Here is a 24281-nt window from a genome sequence, read left to right on the forward strand (position 1 = left end):
AATAGCGCCCTCGACAGGAAATGCCCCAAAGCGCAACGTAGACACATCCAATTTTTTGAAAGAAAACAGAGGTATTTTTTGCAAAGTGCCTACCTGTAGATTTTGGCCTCTAGCTCAGCCGGCACCTAGGGAAACCTACCAAACCTGTGCATTTCTGAAAACTAGAGACCTAGGGGAATTCAAGATGGGGTGACTTGTGGGGCTCGGACCAGGTTCTGTTACCCAGAATCCTTTGCAAACCTCAAAATGTGGCTAAAAAAACTCACGTTCCTCACATTTCTGTGACAGAAAGTTCTGGAATCTGAGAGGAGCCAAAAATGTCCTTCCACCCAGCATTCCCCCAAGTCTCCCGATAAAAATGATACCTCACTTGTGTGGGTGGCCTAGCGCCCGTGACAGGAATTGCCCCAAAGCGCAACGTGGACACATCCAATTTTTTGAAAGAAAACAGAGGTGTTTTTTGCAAAGTGCCTACCTGTAGATTTTGTCCTCTAGCTCAGCCGGCACCTATTGAAAGCTACCAAACCTGTGCATTTCTGAAAACTAGAGACCTAGGGGAATCCAAGATGGGGTGACTTGTGGGGCTCGGACCAGGTTCTGTTACCCAGAATCCTTTGCAAACCTCAAAATTTGGCTAACAAAACACATGTTCCTCACATTTCTGTGGCAGAAAGTTCTGGAATCTGAGAGGAGACACAAATTTCCTTCCACCCAGCGTGCCCCCAAGTCTCCCGATAAAAATTATACCCCACTTGTGTGGGTAGGCCTAGCGCCCGCATCAGAAAATGCCCCAAAGCTCAACATCGACACATCCAATTTTTTTAAAGAAAACCGAGGTGTTTTTTGCAAAGTGCCTACCTGTAGATTTTGGCCTCTAGCTCAGCCGGCATCTAGGAAAACCTACCAAACCTGTGCATTTCTGAAAACTAGAGACCTAGGGGAATTCAAGATGGGGTGACTTGTGGGGCTCGGACCAGGTTCTGTTACCAAGAATCCTTTGCAAACCTCACAATTTGGCTAAAAAAACACATGTTCCTCACAATTCTGTGGCAGAAAGTTCTGGAATCTGAGAGGAGCCACAAATTTCCTTCCACCCAGCGTTCCCCCAAGTCTCCCGATAAAAATGATACCTCACTTGTGTGGGTAGGCCTAGCGTCCGCAACAGGAAATGCCCCAAAGCGCAACGTGGACACATCCAATTTTTTTAAAGAAAACAGAGGTGTTTTTTGCAAAGTGCCTACCTGTAGATTTTGGCCTCTAGCTCAGCCGGCACCTAGGGAAACCTACCAAACCTGTGCATTTCTGAAAACTAGAGACCTAGGGGAATCCAAGATGGGGTGACTTGTGGGGCTCGGACCAGGTTCTGTTACCCAGAATCCTTTGCAAACCTCAAAATTTGGCTAAAAAAACACATGTTCCTCACATTTCTGTGACATAAAGTTCTGGAATCTGAGAGGAGCCACTAATTTGCTTCCACCCAGCGTTCCCCCAAGTCTCCCGATAAAAATGGTACCTCACTTGTGTGGGTAGGCTTAGCGCCCGCGACAGGATATGCCCCAAAACACAACGTGGACACATCACAGAAAACAGAGCTGTTTTTTGCAAAGTGCCTACCTGTTGATTTTGGCCTCTAGCTCAGCCGGCACCTAGGGACACCTACCAAACCTGTGCATTTTTTAAAAGAAGAGACCTAGGGGAATCCAAGATGGGGTGACTTGTGGGGCTCTGACCAGGTTCTGTTACCCAGAATCCTTTACAAACCTCAAATTTTGGCTAAAAAAAAACATTTTCCTCACATTTCTGTGACATAAAGTTCTGGAATCTGAGAGGAGCCACAAATTTGCTTCCACCCAGCGTTCCCCCAAGTCTCCCGATAAAAATGGTACCTCACTTGTGTGGGTAGGCTTAGCGCCCGCGACAGGATATGCCCCAAAACACAACGTGGACACATCACAGAAAACAGAGCTGTTTTTTGCAAAGTGCCTACCTGTTGATTTTGGCCTCTAGCTCAGCCGGCACCTAGGGACACCTACCAAACCTGTGCATTTTTGAAAAGAAGAGACCTAGGGGAATCCAAGATGGGGTGACTTGTGGGGCTCTGACCAGGTTCTGTTACCCAGAATCATTTACAAACCTCAAATTTTGGCTAAAAAAAAACATTTTCTTCACATTTCGGTGACAGAAAGTTCTGGAATCTGAGAGGAGCCACATATTTCCTTCCACCCAGCGTTCCCCCAAGTCTCCCAATATAAATGGTACCTCACTTGTGTGGGTAGGCTTAGCGCCCGCGACAGAATATGCCCCAAAACACAACGTGGACACATCACAGAAAACAGAGCTGTTTTTTGCAAAGTGCCTACCTGTTGATTTTAGCCTCTAGCTAAGCCGGCACCTAGGGAAACCTACCAAACCTGTGCATTTCTGAAAACTAGAAACCTAGGGGAATCCAAGATGGGGTGACTGGTGGGTCTCGGACCAGGTTCTGTTACCCAAAATCCTTTGCAAACCTCAAAATTTGGCTAAAAAAACACATGTTCCTCACATTTCTGTGGCAGAAAGTTCTGGAATCTGAGAGGAGCCACAAATTTCCTTCCACCCAGCATTCCCCGAAGTCTCCCAATAAAAATGATACCTCACTTGTGTGGGTAGGCCTAGCGGCCGCGACAGGACACGCCCCAAAACACAACGTGGACACATCCCATTTTTTGAAAGAAAACAGAGGTGTTTTTTGCAAAGTGCCTACCTGTAGATTTTGGCCTCTAGCTCAGCCGGAAACTAGGGAAACCTACCAAACCTGTGCATTCTTGAAAACTAGAGACCTAGGGGAATCCAAGATGGGGTGACTTGTGGGGCTCTGACCAGGTTCTGTTACCCAGAATCCTTTGCAAACCTCAAATTTTGGCTAAAAAAACGCATTTTCCTCATATTTCGGTGACAGAAAGTTCTGGAATCTGAGAGGAGCCATAAATTTCCTTCCACCCAGCGTTCCCCCAAGTCTCCCGATAAAAATGATACCTCACTTGTGTGGGTAGGCCTAGCGCCCGCAACAGGAAATGCCCCAGAGCGCAACGTGGACACATCCAATTTTTTGAAAGAAAAACGAGGTGTTTTTTGCAAAGTGCCTACCTGTAGATTTTGGCCTCTAGCTCAGCCGGCATCTAGGGAAACCTACCAAACCTGTGCATTTCTGAAAACAAGAGACCTAGGGGAATTCAAGATGGTATGACTTGTGGGGCTCGGACCAGGTTCTGTTACCCAGAATCCTTTGCAAACCTCAAAATTTGGCTAAAAAACACATGTTCCTCACATTTCTGTGGCAGAAAGTTCTGGAATCTGAGAGGAGCCACAAATTCCCTTCCACCCAGCGTTCCCCCAAGTCTCCCGATAAAAATAATAACTCACTTGTGTGGGTAGGCCTAGCTCCCGCAATAGAAAATGCCCCAATGCGCAACGTGGACACATCCAATTTTTTGAAAGAAAACCGAGGTGTTTTTTGCAAAGTGCCTACCTGTAGATTTTGGCCTCTAGCTCAGCCGGCACCTAGGGAAACCTACCAAACCTGTGCATTTCTGAACACTAGAGACCTAGGGGAATCCAAGATGGGGTGACTTGTGGGGCTCAGACCAGGTTCTGTTACCCAGAATCCTTTGCAAACCTCACAATTTGGCTAAAAAAACACATGTTCCTCACATTTCTGTGGCAGAAAGTTCTAGAATCTGAGAGGAGCCACAAATTTCCTTCCACCCAGCGTTCCCCCAAGTCTCCCGATAAAAATGATACCTCACTTGTGTGGGTAGGCCTAGCGCCCGCAACAGGAAATGCCCCAAAGCGCAACGTGGACACATCCAATTTTTTGAAAGAAAACCGAGGTGTTTTTTGCAAAGTGCCTACGTGTAGATTTTGGCCCCTAACTCATCCGGCACCTAGGGAAACCTACCAAACCTGTGCATTTCTGAAAACTAGAGACCTAGGGGAATCCAAAATGGGGTGACTTGTGGGGCTCGGACCAGGTTCTGTCACACAGAATCCTTTGCAAACCTCAAAATTTTGCTAAAAAAATGCATGTTCCTCACATTTCTGTGGCAGAAAGTTCTGGAATCTCAGAGGAGCCACAAATTGCCTTCCACCCAGCTTTCCCCCAAGTCTCCCGATAAAAATGATACCTCACTTGTGTGGGTAGGCCTAGCGCCCGTGACAGGAAACGCCCCAAAGCGCATCGTGGACACATCCAATTTTTTTAAAGAGAACAGAGGTGTTTTTTGCAAAGTGCCTACCTGTAGATTTTGGCCTCTAACTCAGCCGGCACCTAGGGAAACCTACCTAACCTGTGCATTTCTGAAAACTAGAAACCTAGGGGAATCCAAGATGGGGTGACTGGTGCGGCTCGGACCAGGTTCTGTTACCCAAAATCCTTTGCAAACCTCAAAATTTGGCTAAAAAAACACATGTTCCTCACATTTCTGTGGCAGAAAGTTCTGGAATCTGAGAGGAGCCACAAATTTCCTTCCACCCAGCATTCCCCCAAGTCTCCCGATAAAAATGATACCTCACTTGTGTGGGTAGGCCTTGCGCCCCGCGACAGGAAATGCCCCAAAGCGCAACGTGGACACATCCAATTTTTTGAAAGAAAACAGAGGTGTTTTTTGCAAAGTGCCTACCTGTAGATTTTGGCCTCTAGCTCAGCCGGCACCTAGGGAAACCTACCAAACCTGTGCATTTCTGAAAACTAGAGACCTAGGGGAATCCAAGATGGGGTGACTTGTGTGGCTCGGACCAGGTTCTGTTACCCAGAATCCTTTGCAAACCTCAAAATTTGGCTAAAAAAACACATGTTCCTTACATTTCTGTGGCAGAAAGTTCTGGAATCTGAGAGGAGCCACAAATTTCCTTCCACCCAGCGTTCCCCCAAGTCTCCCGATAAAAATGATACCTCACTTGTGTGGGTAGGCCTAGCGCCCGCGACAGGAAATGCCCCAAAGCGCAACGTGGACACATCCAATTTTTTGAAAGAAAACAGAGGTGTTTTTTGCAAAGTGCCTACCTGTAGATTTTGGCCTCTAGCTCAGCCGGCACCTAGGGAAACCTACCAAATCTGTGCATTTCTGAAAACTAGAGACCTAGGGGAATCCAAGATGGGGTGACTTGTGTGGCTCGGACCAGGTTCTGTTACCCAGAATCCTTTGCAAACCTCAAAATTTGGCTAAAAAAACACATGTTCCTCCCATTTCTGTGGCAGAAAGTTCTGGAATCTGAGAGGAGCCACAAATTTCCTTCCACCCAGCGTTCCCCCAAGTCTCCCGATAAAAATGATACCTCACTTGTGTGGGTAGGCCTAGGGCCCGCGACAGGAAATGCCCCAAAGCGCAACGTGGACACATCCAATTTTTTGAAAGAAAACAGCGGTGTTTTTTGCAAAGTACCTACCTGTAGATTTTGGCCTCTAGCTCAGCCGGAAACTAGGGAAACCTACCAAACCTGTGCATTCTTGAAAACTAGAGACCTAGGGGAATCCAAGATAGGGTGACTTGTGGGGCTCTGACCAGGTTCTGTTACCCAGAATCCTTTGCAAACCTCAAATTTTGGCTAAAAAAACGCATTTTCCTCATATTTCGGTGACAGAAAGTTCTGGAATCTGAGAGGAGCCACAAATTTCCTTCCACCCAGCGTTCCCCCAAGTCTCCCGATAAAAATGGTACCTCACTTGTGTGGGTAGGCTTAGCGCCCGCGACAGGATATGCCCCAAAACACAACGTGGACACATCACAGAAAAGAGAGCTGTTTTTTGCAAAGTGCCTACCTGTTGATTTTAGCCTCTAGCTAAGCCGGCACCTAGGGAAACCTACCAAACCTGTGCATTTCTGAAAACTAGAGACCTAGGGGAATCCAAGATGGGGTGACTGGTGGGGCTCGGACCAGGTTCTGTTACCCAAAATCCTTTGCAAACCTCAAAATTTGGCTAAAAAAACACATGTTCCTCACATTTCTGTGGCAGAAAGTTCTGGAATCTGAGAGGAGCCACGAATTTCCTTCCACCCAGCGTTCCCCCAAGTCTCCAGATAAAAATGATACCTCACTTGTGTGGGTAGGCCTAGCGCCCGCGACAGGAAATGCCCCAAAGCGCAACGTGGACACATCCAATTTTTTGAAAGAAAACAGAGGTGTTTTTTGCAAAGTGCCTACCTGTAGATTTTGGCCTCTAGCTCAGCCGGCACCTAGGGAAACCTACCAAACCTGTGCATTTCTGAAAACTAGAGACCTAGGGGAATCCAAGATGGGGTGACTTGTGGGGCTCGGACCAGGTTCTGTTACCCAGAATCCTTTGCAAACCTCAAAATTTGGCAAAAAAAACACATTTTCCTCACATTTCGGTGGCAGAAAGTTCTGGAATCTGAGAGGAGCCACAAATTTCCTTCCACCCAGCGTTCCCCCAAGTCTCCCGATAAAAATGATACCTCACTTGTGTGGGTAGGCCTAGCGGCCGCGACAGGAGACACCCCAAAACACAACGTGGACACATCCCATTTTTTGAAAGAAAACAGAGGTGTTTTTTGCAAAGTGCCTACCTGTAGATTTTGGCCTCTAGCTCAGCCGGAAACTAGGGAAACCTACCAAACCTGTGCATTCTTGAAAACTAGAGACCTAGGGGAATCCAAGATGGGGTGACTTGTGGGGCTCTGACCAGGTTCTGTTACCCAGAATCCTTTGCAAACCTCAAATTTTGGCTAAAAAAACGCATTTTCCTCATATTTCGGTGACAGAAAGTTCTGGAATCTGAGAGGAGCCACAAATTTCCTTCCACCCAGCGTTCCCCCAAGTCTCCCGATAACAATGGTACCTCACTTGTGTGGGTAGGCTTAGCGCCCGCGACAGGATATGCCCCAAAACACAACGTGGACACATCACAGAAAAGAGAGCTGTTTTTTGCAAAGTGCCTACCTGTTGATTTTAGCCTCTAGCTAAGCCGGCACCTAGGGAAACCTACCAAACCTGTGCATTTCTGAAAACTAGAGACCTAGGGGAATCCAAGATGGGGTGACTGGTGGGGCTCGGACCAGGTTCTGTTACCCAAAATCCTTTGCAAACCTCAAAATTTGGCTAAAAAAACACATGTTCCTCACATTTCTGTGGCAGAAAGTTCTGGAATCTGAGAGGAGCCACAAATTTCCTTCCACCCAGCGTTCCCCCAAGTCTCCCGATAAAAATGATACCTCACTTGTGTGGGTAGGCCTAGCGCCCGCGACAGGAAATGCCCCAAAGCGCAACGTGGACACATCCAATTTTTTGAAAGAAAACAGAGGTGTTTTTTGCAAAGTGCCTACCTGTAGATTTTGGCCTCTAGCTCAGCCGGCACCTAGGGAAACCTACCAAACCTGTGCATTTCTGAAAACTAGAGACCTAGGGGAATCCAAGATGGGGTGACTTGTGTGGCTCGGACCAGGTTCTGTTACCCAGAATCCTTTGCAAACCTCAAAATTTGGCTAAAAAAACACATGTTCCTCACATTTCTGTGGCAGAAAGTTCTGGAATCTGAGAGGAGCCACAAATTTCCTTCCACCCAGCGTTCCCCCAAGTCTCCCGATAAAAATGATACCTCACTTGTGTGGGTAGGCCTAGCGCCCGCAACAGGAAATGCCCCAAAGCGCAACGTGGACACATCCAATTTATTGAAAGAAAACCGAGGTGTTTTTTGCAAAGTGCCTACGTGTAGATTTTGGCCCCTAACTCAGCCGGCACCTAGGGAAACCTACCAAACCTGTGCATTTCTGAAAACTAGAGACTTAGGGGAATCCACAATGGGGTGACTTGTGGGGCTCGGACCAGGTTCTGTCACCCAGAATCCTTTGCAAACCTCAAAATTTGGCTAAAAATATGCATGTTCCTCACATTTCTGTGGCAGAAAGTTCTGGAATCTCAGAGGAGCCACAAATTGCCTTACACCCAGCGTTCCCCCAAGTCTCCCGATAAAAATGATACCTCACTTGTGTGGGTAGGCCTAGCGCCCGTGACAGGAAACGCCCCAAAGCGCATCCTGGACACATCCAATTTTTTTAAAGAAAACAGAGGTGTTTTTTGCAAAGTGCCTACCTGTAGATTTTGGCCTCTAACTCAGCCGGCACCTAGGGAAACCTACCTAACCTGTGCATTTCTGAAAACTAGAGACTGAGGGGAATCCAAGATGGGGTGACTTGTGGGGCTCGGACCAGGTTCTGTTACCCAGAATCCTTTGCAAACCTCAAAATTTGGCTAAAAAAAAACACACGTTCCTCACATTTCTCTGGCAGAAAGTTCTGGAATCTGAGAGGAGCCACAAATTTCCTTCCACCCAGTGTTCCCCCAAGTCTCCTGATAAAAATGATACCTCACTTGTGTGGGTAGGCCTAGCGCCCGTGACAGGAAATGCCCCAAAGCGCAACGTGGACACATCCAATTTTTTTGAAAGAAAACAGAGGTGTTTTTTGCAAAGTGCCTACCTGTAGATTTTAGCCTCTAGCTAAGCCGGCACCTAGGGAAACCTACCAAACCTGTGTATTTCTGAAAACTAGAGACCTAGGGGAATCCAAGATGGGGTGACTTGTGGGGCTCGGACCAGGTTCTGTTGCCCAGAATCCTTTGCAAACCTCAAAATTTGGCTAAAAAAACACATGTTCCTCACATTTCTGTGGCAGAAAGTTCTGGAGTCTGAGAGGAACCACAAACTTTCTTCCACCCAGCGTTCCCCCAAGTCTCCCGATAAAAATGATACCTCACTTGTGTGGGTAGGCCTAGCGCCCGCAACAGGAAATGCCCCAAAGCGCAACGTGGACACATCCAATTTTTTGAGAGAAAACCGAGGTGTTTTTTGCAAAGTGCCTACCTGTAGATTTTGGCCTCTAGCTCAGCCGGCATCTAGGGAAACCTACCAAACCTGTGCATTTCTGAAAACTAGAGACCTAGGGGAATCCAAGATGGGGTGACTTGTGGGGCTCGGACCAGGTTCTGTTACCCAGAATCCTTTGCAAACCTCAAAATTTGGCTAAAAAAACACATGTTCCTCACATTTCTGTGGCAGAAAGTTCTGGAATCTAAGAGGAGCTACAAATTTCCTTCCACCCAGCATTCCCCCAAGTCTCCCGATAAAAATGATACCTCACTTGTGTGGGTAGGCCTAGCGGCCGCGACAGGAGACGCCCCAAAACACAACGTGGACACATCCCATTTTTTGAAAGAAAACAGAGGTGTTTTTTGTAAAGTGCCTACCTGTAGATTTTGGCCTCTAGCTCAGCCGGAAACTAGGGAAACCTACCAAACCTGTGCATTCTTGAAAACTAGAGACCTAGGGGAATACAAGATGGGGTGACTTGTGGGGCTCTGACCAGGTTCTGTTACCCAGAATCCTTTGCAAACCTCAAAATTTGGCTAAAAAAACACATGTTCCTCACATTTCTGTGGCAGAAAGTTCTAGAATCTGAGAGGAGCCACAAATTTCTTTCCACCCAGCGTTCCCCCAAGTCTCCCGATAAAAATGATACCTCACTTGTGTGGGTAGGCCTAGCGCCCGCAACAGGAAATGCCCCAAAGCGCAACGTGGACACATCCAATTTTTTGAAAGAAAACCGAGGTGTTTTTTGCAAAGTGCCTACGTGTAGATTTTGGCCCCTAACTCAGCCGGCACCTAGGGAAACCTACCAAACCTGTGCATTTCTGAAAACTAGAGACCTAGGGGAATCCACAATGGGGTGACTTGTGGGCCTGGGACCAGGTTCTGTCACCCAGAATCCTTTGCAAACCTCAAAATTTGGCTAAAAATATGCATGTTCCTCACATTTCTGTGGCAGAAAGTTCTGGAATCTCAGAGGAGCCACAAATTGCCTTACACCCAGCGTTCCCCCAAGTCTCCCGATAAAAATGATACCTCACTTGTGTGGGTAGGCCTAGCGCCCGTGACAGGAAACGCCAAAAAAAGCGCATCGTGGACACATCCAATTTTTTTAAGAAAACAGAGGTGTTTTTTGCAAAGTGCCTACCTGTAGATTTTGGCCTCTAACTCAGCCGGCACCTAGGGAAACCTACCTAACCTGTGCATTTCTGAAAACTAGAGACCTAGGGGAATCCAAGATGGGGTGACTTGTGGGGCTCGGACCAGGTTCTGTTACCCAGAATCCTTTGCAAACCTCAAAATTTGGCTAAAAAAAAACACACGTTCCTCACATTTCTGTGGCAGAAAGTTCTGGAATCTGAGAGGAGCCACAAATTTCCTTCCACCCAGTGTTCCCTCAAGTCTCCCGATAAAAATGATACCTCACTTGTGTGGGTAGGCCTAGCGCCCGTGACAGGAAATGCCCCAAAGCGCAACGTGGACACATCCATTTTTTGGAAGAAAACAGAGGTGTTTTTTGCAAAGTGCCTACCTGTAGATTTTAGCCTCTAGCTAAGCCGGCACCTAGGGAAACCTACCAAACCTGTGTATTTCTGAAAACTAGAGACCTAGGGGAATCCAAGATGGGGTGACTTGTGGGGCTCGGACCAGGTTCTGTTGCCCAGAATCCTTTGCAAACCTCAAAATTTGGCTAAAAAAACACATGTTCCTCACATTTCTGTGGCAGAAAGTTCTGGAGTCTGAGAGGAACCACAAACTTTCTTCCACCCAGCGTTCCCCCAAGTCTCCCGATAAAAATGATACCTCACTTGTGTGGGTAGGCCTAGCGCCCGCAACAGGAAATGCCCCAAAGCGCAACGTGGACACATCCAATTTTTTGAAAGAAAACCAAGGTGTTTTTTGCAAAGTGCCTACCTGTAGATTTTGGCCTCTAGCTCAGCCGGCATCTAGGGAAACCTACCAAACCTGTACATTTCTGAAAACTAGAGACCTAGGGGAATCCAAGATGGGGTGACTTGTGGGGCTCGGACCAGGTTCTGTTACCCAGAATCCTTTGCAAACCTCAAAATTTGGCTAAAAAAACACATGTTCCTCACATTTCTGTGGCTGAAAGTTCTGGAATCTGAGAGGAGCCACAAATTTCCTTCCACCCAGCATTCCCCCAAGTCTCCCGATAAAAATGATACCTCACTTGTGTGGGTAGGCCTAGCGGCCGCGACAGGAGACGCCCCAAAACACAACGTGGACACATCCCATTTTTTGAAAGAAAACAGAGGTGTTTTTTGCAAAGTGCCTACCTGTAGATTTTGGCCTCTAGCTCAGCCGGAAACTAGGGAAACCTACCAAACCTGTGCATTCTTGAAAACTAGAGACCTAGGGGAATCCAAGATGGGGTGACTTGTGGGGCTCTGACCAGGTTCTGTTACCCAGAATCCTTTACAAACCTCAAATTTTGGCTAAAAAAATGCATTTTCCTCATATTTCGGTGACAGAAAGTTCTGGAATCTGAGAGGAGCCACAAATTTCCTTCCACCCAGCGTTCCCCCAAGTCTCCCGATAAAAATGGTACCTCACTTGTGTGGGTAGGCTTAGCGCCCGCGACAGGATATGCCCCAAAACACAACGTGGACACATCACAGAAAACAGAGATGTTTTTTGCAAAGTGCCTACCTGTTGATTTTGGCCTCTAGCTCAGCCGGCACCTAGGGAAACCTACCAAACCTGTGCATTTTTTAAAAGAAGAGACCTAGGGGAATCCAAGATGGGGTGACTTGTGGGGCTCTGACCAGGTTCTGTTACCCAGAATCCTAAGCAAACCTCAAATTTTGGCAAAAAAAAAACATTTTCCTCACATTTCGGTGACAGAAAGTTCTGGAATCTGAGAGGAGCCACATATTTCCTTCCACCCAGCGTTCCCCCAAGTCTCCTGATAAAAATGATACCTCGCTTGTGTGGGTAGGCCTAGCGCCCGCCACAGGAAATGGCCCAAAACACAACGTGGACACATCACATTTTTTCATAGAAAACAGTGCCTACCTGTGGATTTTGGCCTCTAGCTCAGCCGGCCCCAGGGGGGGCAGAAATGGCCTAAAATAAAATTGTCCCCCACTCCCCCCCAGGAGCGACCCTTGTCTACGGGGTCGCTCCCCCTGCGTGACATTGGCGCAAAAAAAAAAAATCACCCAGTGCCTAGTGGTTTCTGCTCCCCTTGGGGGCAGATTGACCTAAAATCGGCCAATCTGCCCCCAAGCGGGGCAGAAATGGTCTAAATACAATTTGCCCCCCAGGGGAGCGACCCTTGCCAAATGGGTCGCTCCCCATCTCTGAAAAAACAAACAAACAAAAATAAAACACAACATTTTTTTTTGCCCTGGCGCCTAGAGGTTTCTGCCCCCCCGGGGGCAGATCAGCCTAATAACAATAGGCTGATCTGCCCCTGGGGGGGCAGAAATGGCCTAAAATAAATTTGAAAAACCCCCCGACCAACCCCTCCTGGTAGCTACCCTTGCCAACGGGGTCGCTCCCCCTGAGTGACATTGGCGCCAAAAAAAAAAATCCCCGGTGCCTAGTGGTTTCTGCCCCTTGGGGGCAGATTGACCTAAAATCATCCAATCTGCCCCCAAGGGGGGCAGAAATGGTCTAAATACAATTTGCCCCCCAGGAGAGCGACCCTTGCCTAATGGGTCGCTCCCCATCTCTGAAAAAACAAACAAAAAAAAAAAAATTGCCCTGGCGCATAGAGGTTTCAGATCGGCCTAATAACAATAGGCCGATCTGCCCCTGGGGGGGCAGAAATGGCATAAAATAAATCTCCCCCCCCGGGAGCGACCCTTGTCTACGGGGTCGCTCCCCCTGCGTGACATTGGCGACAAAAAAAAAATCCCCGGTGCTTAGTGGTTTCTGCCCCCCTTGGGGGCAGATTGGCGTAGCAAAAATCAGCCGATCTGCCCCCAAAGGGGGCAGAAATGGCCTAAATACAATTTTCCCATCCAGGGGAGCAACCCTTGTCCAAGGGGTCGCTCCCCATCTGTAAAACAAAAAAAAACAAAAAATCCCTGGTGCCTAGTGGTTTCTGCCCCCCTTGGGGGCAGATCAGCCTAATCAAAATAGGCTGATCTACCCCCCAGGGGGGCAGAAATGGCCTAAAATAATCCCCCCCCCCAGGGAGCGACCCTTGCCTAAGGGGTCGTTCCCCTTGTGTGAAATTCACGTAAAAAAAAACCTCCCTGGTGTCTAGTGGTTTCTGTCCCCCTTGGGGGCAGATTGGCCTCATAAAAATAGGCCAATCGGCCTCCAAGTGGGGCAGAAATGGCCTAAATATAATTTGCCCCCTAGGGGAGTGACCCTTGCCTAAGGGGGCACTCCCCACACCTAAATCAAAAACATAAACAAAAACAAAAGAAAAAAATATATATCCCTGGGGCCCCTCTGGGGGCCCCCCTTTCTGCCCCCAGGGGGGGGCAGAAAAGGCCTTCCCAAAAAATGCCCCCCCGGGAGCGACCCTTGCCCAAGGGGTCGTTCCCTTATGTCCATTTCAAAAAAATAAATAAATCCCTGGTGTCTAGTGGTTTCTGCCGCTCTTGGGGGCAGATTGGCCTCATCAAAATAGGCCAATCTGCCCCCAAGGGCACTCCCTCTGGGCTGTGTGCCGAGGACGTAACCACTACTACGTCCTTGGCACAGAACCGGTTAAAAGCCATGGATCTCTGATATGAGCAGTCAATAATAACAACTCATTACTTCTATGTGTGCTGCAGAATGCTGATATTTCTCCTTGTTGCACTCCCCTGGGAAGGTGTATCATTTTGATGCATTCCCAAATTTACCAGTGTTGGTAAATCTGGGAATGCATGAAAATCCATGGATGGATGCAAGGGAACACCCACATTCCACCCATGGAATGTCAGATTTATCAAATCACTAAGGGCCACACAGGGTGAAAAAATGGCTTAAAGCAGAATTGCATTTTCATTGTATTTGCCTGACCTTCTGAGTGGTTTGGATAGATTTGTGTTGTTTTCCCAATGCTAGGAAGTAAGAAACATACTAGTTGAGGATGGATAAGCGGATGAGTTTGTGTTAGTTACTACTAATCTAATTACTTTAGAAAGATTACTGACAAATCTGAATGAGTAAAAGAGTGTAAGCCAACTTAAAAATTTAGAAAACTAAAACCATGGTCTTCTCAAGAAAAGAGCAGCTTTATTTGGTTAATAAATAAAGCAGTCTAGCTGAACGGCCATTTGATAACTTGGTCATACCTAGGTGTAATGTTTAGTCAAGATAAAAAACATTTTAACATTTTTGTTTTCAAGTTTGATCAACTTTTTTATTATGGGGAAAAATGTTTATTGCATGTGAACAAAAATGTGTAAAAATATATTCATATTATTAAATATATATGTAAATAATTGTAATCTTTATTTTAAAAGTAGAACAAAAATAAAACTGTTACAGCACTATTAACTTGATGGTGAATTAACTATCGAATTTATACATATTAAATGACATACACATTATTTTTTAAAGATTTACAAACGAAATAGACCAACCTAAAGTAACAAAAATGAATTACAATCTGAAGGCATTTTGTATGAAACTTCAACTTTACATTGTTTTAGTTACGATTATATAATAGTTATAGATATAGATAGGTGATTTTGTCAGATTAACAACTACTTGAAATCTAGACTGAGAGAAATAACATTGTTACATTTGCTAACGCGTCCCTTTATGATAATTTATTACACATTAGGACTCGTTTTAGGCCAATGAATCTTTTGACATAGTTGAGAGACACCTTAGGACGAGATAGCTAATCAGTCTGTCAATTAATACATCAATAATGTCATCAATATTTATTACCACAATGCATTTCACTTTAGTCGAAGTCATTAATCAACTCAAGACACCACCATGACCTTGCAGTCATGAATAAGCACACCAGTTTAGTAGAATTTTATGAGTTTTATTCCCTATTAATTACAATTCTAAAAGCAGATGTGTTAATCTCAAAACCAAGAAACATAACAGCATAGTCACAATATGGCAACTCTGATAAGATTTCATTAAAGCAAGAAGCACAAACATCAAAACATAGCACTGCATAAACATAGATCAATTTTAGCAGAGTGTCATTAACACGCCAATTCAACAGAGCATAGATTCAGTCGTTTGTCTATTTGCGTCAGTTTAGTGAACCCTGTCCTAACCACTGATTAGCAGTGGCATGTTGGGCTTCATGCAAAACAATTTAGAACACCAATTTGGAAAACATCTAGCTATGGTCTCTGTCAAAAGTAATCAGTTGGTACCTAGAAGGGAAAAGCAAACAGACAAATCACAATTTCATTGTCATAGTTACCCTCCAAGGTTTAGGTCAGCACTCAGGTTCAGTCTTCGTCTTCAGGACATCAGTTGATTCGTCATCAGTCAAAACTTAGCTCTGGGGCATAAAGAGGGCACTTCCCTCATAAGGAGGCAATGTGTAAAAATGGGCAATCTAAGGAACAGGATGGTTTTAAGTAAACCAATAAGTCACCAAACAGAGTGACAAAGTTTCAGGATAAAATCAATAGCATTCCCTAACCCACCTAAATGGCTCCCCGTGTCATGGGTTTTCATTCCTTTTTCGTTGTACATTACCCTAAAATTTAATTGGCTAAGGGGTTGCACCCCACTATCTCTACCCAATTAAGAAACAGATTATGTCATTAATCTTTCACCCCATATTAGTTCACGGACATTTCATTGGTCCATATGATTGACGTCTTCAGAGGTGGCACCTCCGGTATGATTTCATCCTTCTGTAATTCTTTGCACATCTTTGGTCAGTGGCTCCATTGTCTTCACCGGTTTAAACGACCTTGTACATTATATTAACCTACACAGTTGCATTTTGGCTAAACATTTCTACAGGCAATGTGAATTTCATGAGAACGGATGCACTATTTTTACATTCAGCTTCTAGTTGAAGAATAACAAGAGGTCATGTCCTTTTGCAAGTCAGCAAACTGCATGTTTTAGAAAACACATTTAATATGAGAGCCAGGCAGCTAAGCTTCGGCTCATGCTAACTTAAAGCCTACAAGATTCATTTAGCATAACTTCAATAACATAATCATTAGTAATAAATCAGTCTGTAATACAAATATTCATAAGCATTAATCTTTTCATTAGTCCCCATATATATTGGCGGCCATTCCCCGTGGTCACATTTCAAGTGCACGTTTAAGCAAAACCCATTGATACAGTTTCTATACGGCATTATCACATATTATTTCATAAACATTTCATGTTAATATTAATTATATAAACTACGCTCTCTCAGTCCCTCCTCTGATGACGTTCGTCATCACACAAATCTTTCCCTTTAACCTTTCACTTCAAATTTTCACTTTACGCATGATGCGCATTTCAACATCTTGTCCTTTGTGTGAACTTTCCCGAATTTCATTAAACATTTTCTCCCTTTCATTTTTCTCGTTTCTCTTCCTTCTTTTTGTCCAATTTCTTCTAATTCTTTCATTAATTTTGCATTCTTCCCATAAACCCAATAAACAAATTAAAACAATTAATAGACCTATATTTTTGCAAGCACCCCGATCCAAATATTACTAAACCAGCTCCCTACTCTGGTCCAATTTTCTCCCAAACTCCAGGTTCTTTCAAATCTTTCAAATCTACACTATCTCTAGTTAAGTTAGTAAGCATACCTCTAATCTTTCTACTAGTATCCGGAATAAATGAGCAACAATGACGCTCGTTGAGCATCTTGTAGACTCCGCTGCTCTTTGCTAAAAGACTGTCTAAAGCAAGCCGATTTTGAAGAGTCATAGCTCTTTCCGCAGCAAGTTCATTATCCATCAGGAGTATAGCCCCTGTGAAGTTTGTCAGCATGTTATCCACAATAGTAGACAACTTTCAAATCTTTATGGAGTTTAAGATAACCCCTACTGAAGGAATTGTGGCTCCAAATATGTCACCAACGACAGCAGCCGCTGTCTCTCATTTTTGTCTAGCATGTTGTAATTCAGACATTTTAGGTATTTGCTTTAAGTCATCAATCTGGTAGATCTTTGCGAAAACTATCCCCAAATAACATGTCCCATACTATCCCTTAGGGAGACGGTAATAAGCATTAGGTCCACAGATGTAATAGATCCCAGGGATCGGTGGATCCTGTCCACTTAACATGAATGTCCACTTACTCTGAAACAAAAACACATGCCTGCATTCACTCGTTCCCACATATAAAGTGTCATGATCAGATTTTGGCCTATATATACAAAGCCTTCCTACATGTAATGCATCTATAGCTAATTTGCCCTGCGTCTTTATTGCGGTGTAAGCATAATCATTTGCATATGTGCGTTTTTCTAATCCCTTTTCCAATCTTTCTTTCAGTGTTTTGCGCCTGTCATCAGTGTGATCTAAAAAGCTTTTCTCTACAGGTGTTAATAAGCAGGTCAGATTGTTGCGGTGTGCATAAGCTGTCCCAAATGTCAGTGTCGTCTCAGAGAAACCTCTAACTAATTTTATACTATGCTCCTTAGCTAACTTATTCAGAAACTCAATCACAGACACAAAATAGAACACTACATCTAGATTTGAATAAATATATTGCACATGTTCTTGGTCAAAGAATGTTATTAGTAGCATACTACAACTTATCCCATAGGTTAATGGAAGACTATGATAGGTGACCCCCTCTTGTACTGATGAAGGAATCTTTGTGCACATATAACAGTTTTTAGCATCCATAGTATCAACATACTCATTCAGTAACCGATAGAAGACATTAGTAAAGAGTTACCCTTTTGAGTTAGTTCCCTCATGCAAATATTTTGTATCCTGCTCAAACTTTTCCCACGGAGTTAGTGTAGCAGTCTCAGATTTTGAAGCATTGTTAGTCACTTTCTTATCCAACCGTGGCATTCCCACAATCACACCCACAATTATTATTGCACACACAATACCTAATATAACACTTAACCAACCACACACTTTACTCTTTTGGCTACTACCTCTAGTGTAAGCCATGATCTGCAAAGAATAAGATAGCAGAACAACTCAAACAAACAATCAACTTGAGGACGATTTAAAAGCTCTTTTTCTTTTTTCTTGATGCAAAGTCTCTCTCTTTCTGTGTGTGTATTTACAGCGTTTCACTCACCCCAGCACCCTTTTGTCAAATCAGGTTAGCAGCTTGTCATAATCGGTTTTTCAGAGTCAAATTCAGGTTTCAAGTGTCACATCCGGTAATTTATAAGTCTCTTTTCTCAGCTATCAGCTTTCAATTTCAATTTCAGTTTTAACACAGTCTCTTTCCCTGTTTGATTTCAGGTACCGTAGTATTGCCTTGGTACTTCACGATCAAAGCAAAATGCTAAGAATTCTTGTTGCCACTCAGATGTTGTTGCATATGCCCACTCGGGACCTGCGTACCTTCTATTTGCGACTCTCTTTCTTTTCAGCCTGCGTTCACTTTGCAGCTCTCCTTCACTTAGATCCTCCCTTCTGATTGTGTCGATTTCTTCCTCTATTGTCTCACCTGGGATGATCTTTTCCCTTGCAGCTTGTTTCTTTGGCCAGTTATCACCTTTATGCGTTTTCTTCATGCTTGGCCTTTCAGGACGCTGAACAGCACCCTCCTCTTGTACTATGGTGTTTTCTCTTGACGGACCTGCAACTGGCTCTGGAGATGCCGATGTGCCTTGACCTTTCTCTGTTATTTCCCCTTCTTCCTCTGGATCTGTAACGGGTTCAAGCTCTAACCCGTATCCGTCTACTTCCGGGAGAACTTCTCCTTGACTTAGTTCTGCTGTTGCCTCTACTGAGATAGGCTCACCATCACCTCTCTCGAACTTGTTTACTGATTGAGGGACTAGGCCATCCTCAGTGAGCTCTCCGGCAGTCTCAGTTTCCCTTTGAATACTCTCCGGCCCTTGAACTTCCCCTTCTGGAGCTTTTGTTTCAGGTACTTCAAGTTCCTCATCAATCGGACATGTCACCTTCTTCGTGTGACTGGCATGTATCCAGTTTGGAACACCTGCACATTTCACAGCAGTGGTTGTTGTCAGTATTACTTGGTATGGCCCCTTCCAGAGCGGCTCCAAACACGACTTTCTCACGTGCTTCTTGACAACTACCCAGTCACCGGCTTGCAGGGTGTGACCTGGATCACTGATCGGTGGCTATGTGTTGGCCGCCACCTGGTGGGAAAAAGAACGGACCACATCAGCCAAACCTTTGCAGTAGTCCAACACCATATCATCCATGATATTCACAAGAGCATTTGCAGGTACTGCGGGCAACCCCATAGCTCTCCCCATCAAGATTTCATGGGGTGATAGTCCTGTCTTCTTATCAGGTGTGTTTCTCATTGACATTAGCACTAAGGGCAATGCATCTGGCCATTTCATATTGGTAGCTGCACACATTTTTGCCATCCTCGATTTCAAAGTACCATTCATCTGTTCTACTAGTCTTGATGCTTTGGGGCGGTAGCTACAATGCAGCTTCTGTTCAATGTCTAATGCAGCATACAAGAGCTTTATCACCTCATTGTCGAAGTGTCTGCCCCTATCTGATTCTAAAGAAAACCAAACCTTGGTATTAACTCTCTAAGCAACAGCTTTGCAACTGTGAGACTGTCATTTCTACATGTAGGGTAGGCTTCAATCCAGTGACTGAAAATGCACACAATCACCAATACGTACCTCAAGCCTCCACATACAGGCATCTCAATGAAATCCATCTACATCTTGCTAAACGGACCTCCAGCTCTCCCTATGTGGCTCAGTCACCACAGTTCCTTTTCCTGCATTCATCTGTTGACAGATGATGCACCTGTGACAGATAACCTCTGTAGCTTGTCTGAATTTCAGATTGAACCAATCAATTTTGAACAATCTGATCATTGCGTCTCTCCCAAGGTGTGCCTGACCATGATAAAGTCTTGCAAACTGTGACAAAAGAATGTTTGGCAAAAACAGTTTCCCTTCCTCTGTGACCCACAAGTTGTCAGCTCTTTGTACACATTGCATTCTCTGCCAGGAGCGTTCCTCTTCCTTGCTAGCACGACCATGCAGGGATTTTAGCTCATCTAATGTGTCAACAACTCTTAATGCAAAGTTCAGACATGTCTCATTTTCAATTTGCCGTAACAATTCCCACTGATCCTTGAACGATATACAGCTTAATGCGCAAAACCTTGCGACTTGATCTGCATAGCCGTTTCCCATTGACACAAAGTCTTGTGATTTGAAATGAGCGTTACATTTCAGCACGGCAATTTCAAGAGGCAACTGAATTGCATGCAACAAATCCTTAATTTGTTCGCCATTTTTCACAGGTGAACCAGAAGAGGTCATGAAACCCCTCTGTGACCACAATTGGCCAAAATCATGTACAATGCCAAATCCGTATCTGCTGTCAGTATAGATAGTGACTTTCAGATTTTTAGCTGCGTGGCATGCCGTAGTAAGGGCAATTAATTCAGCCACTTGTGAGGAATACACTCTTTCGAGCCAGAAGGCTTCTATAATGCCAGTGATTGGACATACAGCATATCCGGCTCTTAGTATCCCGACTGAGTCTCTCAAACATGATCCATCAACAAACATAATGCAGTCATTTTCCTTTAACTGCGTGTCTTTAATGTCAGGTCTAGGTTTGGTGCACAGTTCCGTTACCTCAAGACAGTCGTGCTCTACTTCCTCCGAATTACTAATTTCAGTGTTTTCAACAGGAAGTAGAGTTGTCGGGTTCAATACAGTACATCGTTTCAGGGAGACATTCTGCGACCCCAGAATAATTGTCTCATATCGGGTAAGTCGGGCATTTGTCATGTGCTGAGTCTTAGTTCGGGTCAACAAAATCTCAACTGAATGCGGAACCATTACTGTTAAGGGATGTCCCATCACTATGCCTTCACACTGTGTGAGGCTCTGACCAACTGCTGCAACTGCGCGCAAACAACCAGGTAAGGCTGCTGCAACTGGGTCCAAGGTAGCTGAAAAATATGCTACAGAACGGTTTGCACCTCCATGGACCTGTGTCAAGACAGACAAAGAACAAGCATCACGTTCATGACAAAACAGTAGATAAGGCTTTGGATAATCAGGCATACCTAATGCTGGTGCCCTACACATGCACTCTCTCAATTCCATGAATGACTCAAGCTCTTCCTTGGACAAAGCTATGGTATACGGTTCATCCTTGATTTAGAGATAATCGAAAAGTTGGGAATCCACTGGCGACTGTAGCCCACCATTCCCGGAAACATTCTGACATCTCCCTTTCTTGTCGGCGGGTTTATCTGCAATATGGCTGTCACCCTCTCCTTTGATATTCTCCTGGACCCCTTTTCAATCAAGTGCCCTAAGTATTTCACCTCTTTCTGACAGTACTGCAACTTCTTTGTGGACACTTTATGTCCGTTCTTTCCCAAATGACTCAGCAAGGCTATTGTGTCATACCTGCAGTCATCTTTTGTTCTGAACGCAATCAGCAAGTCGTCAATGTACTGCACTAGAGTCTAACTGAAAGGCAATACTAGCGACTCCAAGTCTTTCTTCAATATCTGATTGAAGATGGACGGTGACTCTGAAAACCCTTGGGGAATTCTGCACCAACTGTACACCTTATCCAGGAATTTGAAACTGAATGTAAATTGGCTGTCCTAATGAAGAGGTACCGAAAAGAACGCTTGTGACAGGTCCACGACTGTGAACCACTCTGCATCACATGGAACCTGGAACATGATCACTGCTGGGTTCGGCACTATGGGGCAACATTTTACCACAATCTTGTTTATTTTTCTCAAATCCTGTACAATTCGAACTTTCCCACAAGGCTTTTTCAAACCCATTAGGTGAATTCCTTGCTTTATAAAGTCCGCAATTATCTGCGACACCTGGATGAGAACATCTTGTGCCATGTGGTATTGTGGCACCTGGGGAAACACTGCATTTGGCTTCACCTGTACTTTAACCGGTTCTACTCCTTTTATTAGTCCCACTTCCTTTCCTGTCAGGTCCCACACTTTCTCTGTCACTGTTCCCTGCAACTCAGCTGGCAAGTCAGTCACTGCAAGCATCGGGAATAAGGTTATCAAAGGGTAATCTTCATTTGTGGTCTCTGTTTCTGATTCTGTAAATTGCCCATCATCCCCCTCATCATCACTGTTTGTCTGCACCTCAATTCTGTCATTAGAACATGTAATCGAACATTTCGTCTTGCACAGTAAGGGCCATATGTACAAACACTTTTTCCCATAGACACAGAATGGGGAAAAACCTTTGCTACATCTGGCCCTAAGTCTCTTCCCAGTAGGGATACAGGACTCGAATCTCAGACTACAAACTTATGTAGTCCCTGAAAGTTGCCAATCTCAACTTGAACCAAATCGGTAATCGGGCTTGTCAAATACTGGTTTGCCACTCCTACCACTCTTATGGTATGCCCTGAAAGTTGCAATTTCAGATCCTCTCCACTCCTGACTGTAGAGCGTGTAGCTCCCATATCAACCAAGAATGATACCTTGTGACCCATCACCTTTCCCTCTACATAGGGTCCCCCCTGATCTACTTCTAGGGATGCCGCAAGCCTGCACTCTTCAGTGTCTGAACTGTCATCCGACCATTCATCATTCACTCCATCTTCACCACGCAATGGGAACTGCTGTACTGTATTATTCTGATTCACCAGTTGACCTGTGACCTGCTGAGGAAGCATCACCTGTTGCTGTCCCATTGGAGCTAATGGTAATTGCATTTGCTGTCAAGGTACCATGGGAATCTGCGGTTGTACTTGTTACATTTGTGCTGGTTGAACACGCAGCATTTGTATTTGCTGCATGGGCTGTAACCCCTGCATCTGTACCATGTTATTCTGAAAGTTCTGATTTTGACCTCTCAATTTTGGACCCCTCACATTTTGAAATGTACCAACATCAGTGCTTTGTTGAACAACACCATCATGCACCGCATTTGGGCATTCCCGCTTCTAATGCCCCACGCCTCCGCACACATGACACAGTGACATCTTTTTCATCCCTTGCGCATCATTTTGAACCGCAACAGTATTCAAGTCGGGACCGCGATTCGCAAAACCTCGACCTCGACCTCTCGGTTGTGCCTGAAACGCACCATTCCCTTGCGATTGCTGTTGTACCATCTGCTGGATTCCATTCCCTTGCATACCTGCCTGTGCTGCTTTAATCTGCATCACCATCACTTTCTCCTTCAACTTTCTCTGCTTCAGTTCAGTCTCGTAACTACAGTACTTCACATACTGCAACACCTCATCAATCGGCTTTGTTTGCCAACAGATCAAATGATTCTTAATCATCTGGCTGACCTCTGGTCTCCACCCTTCAATGAATCTGAACACCAGATGGTTCATGTCTTTCGGCTCAATACTCTCAGTTCCACTGTAATGTTTGAACGCTTTCAACAATCTTTCATAATAAGCATGGATCGATTCTTTAACCTCCTGTGAGGTGCGATGGATCTTCTGCCAATCAGGCGACACTTTCTGTTTCAAAAACTCAATCACTTTATGATAGTACTTCATTACCTCCTCAGATGGTGCTCTAGTCACCTTATCCCTTGCCGGTTCCTGTTTCGGCCAATCCACACCTCTCTTGCACTCAAGCCATAAGTCGGGTGGAACAATAATCTCAAACAAGGCATTCAAGTCTTCCCAGAGACACTTCGCAAGTTTCACAAACCTGTCTGTCTGCTGATACCACTCTATCGCTTTCTCCCTCAACCTGGGATAATCATTTGTAAAAGACAGAATGTCTCCCCTAGACCACGGTACATGGACTAAAACCCCTCCAGCTGTTTCTCTCAATGGTAATATTTTTACTGACCCCGTATCCGGTGAGGGTTTAGTCTCGCTTGACCCCGGTCTGTCACCATTCTCCTTATCTCTTTTCTTTGCCCATCTGTCTTCCCACTTTCCTAAGGCTCCCCAGATCTGCGCACTCTGCAATATTTCTTTAAGATGCACTTTTATTCCGGCGGACCTCATGTGGTCAAAGTCTTTAGAGTCGAAGTCTAATCTGTAACTCATTTTCAAATGTTTAGTATTCTCAATATCAATGTTGTATTTGTCTGCCAGGTTCGCCAACCCCTGATGCACCTTGCCCACTTCTTTGGTGATTTTAGGGCACAAATATCTCAATTCTGCTTCTGTGTATGATTCTAATCTGTTTACCCCTATTGTCCCTTCCACCAGTTCAGCAGCTTCCACACCCAGTCTTACAAAGTTTAGGCACTCATCTCTCTCTGACCTTTCTGCGGTTACTGCAGTAGTTTGCGAAACGTGAGTCTTTTCTAACCACTCTTTCAACTGTTGTACCGTAAAACCTTGCAGTGAAATATTCCCTGCATGCATCATTGGCGACTGTGAA

Source organism: Pleurodeles waltl, chromosome 1_1 (assembly GCF_031143425.1).
Source record: "Pleurodeles waltl isolate 20211129_DDA chromosome 1_1, aPleWal1.hap1.20221129, whole genome shotgun sequence".
In the NCBI taxonomy this organism is placed as follows: Eukaryota; Metazoa; Chordata; class Amphibia; order Caudata; family Salamandridae; genus Pleurodeles; species Pleurodeles waltl.